Below are 673 nucleotides of genomic sequence, written 5' to 3'. Positions count from 1 at the left end.
TCCGTGACGCTTGCGCCCGCGGTGGCGGCGGACTACTGTGCGCACAACTGAGGCAATTACGGTATTTCCCGCCGGCAGCTCTTGGCCGGCTCTGGCTCCCCCGTGTGTCGACCTCGGGAACTGAGACGCTGCGCAGCTGGAGAAGCGGCGTGAGCAGCCGCTGCATGCCTCTCTCTGGTCCGGCTCCTCCGCACCCCCGTGCCTGCTTGCGCTGTTTTTTGAGGTTTCCCCGCCAAACGCTTTTCTTCTCGGCGAGCGAGCGCACCCTAGAGTCGGGGTGCCCCAGGGGACGCAGACTGCAGCGCCACGTGGACCACGGAGTTCGCCTTCCAAGGGAGGCATGCCCGGATTCCACTCTCAACTCTCCTGTTTGCAGTGTGTCCCTGGGCGAGTCATTAACCTCTCTGCACTTCACTTGCCTCCTCTGTAAAGTGGAGCATAGATTCACTAGTTCTTGCCTCACAGGGTTGGCAAGATGATTCAGCGGGATAGGTGGCAGGTAATAATTACCACCATAATGAGTCACTCGCTGTGTCCGGGGACTGCTTTAGGCATTTTGAAATGACCCTATAACAAAGTATCATCCATAGATGAAGAAATTGAGATTTAGTGATTTGCCCAGAGTCACACAGCTAGAGAATGGCAGAACTGGGACTAGACTCAGGAAGACATG

The sequence above is a fragment of the Mirounga angustirostris genome, unplaced genomic scaffold (assembly GCF_029215605.1).
Source record: "Mirounga angustirostris isolate CCGP_5_RB_7025 unplaced genomic scaffold, mMirAng1.0.hap1 SCAF_9, whole genome shotgun sequence".
Taxonomy (NCBI): Eukaryota; Metazoa; Chordata; class Mammalia; order Carnivora; family Phocidae; genus Mirounga; species Mirounga angustirostris.
The sequence above is the reverse complement of the archived record's forward strand: the minus strand, read 5'-3'. Positions refer to the sequence as shown.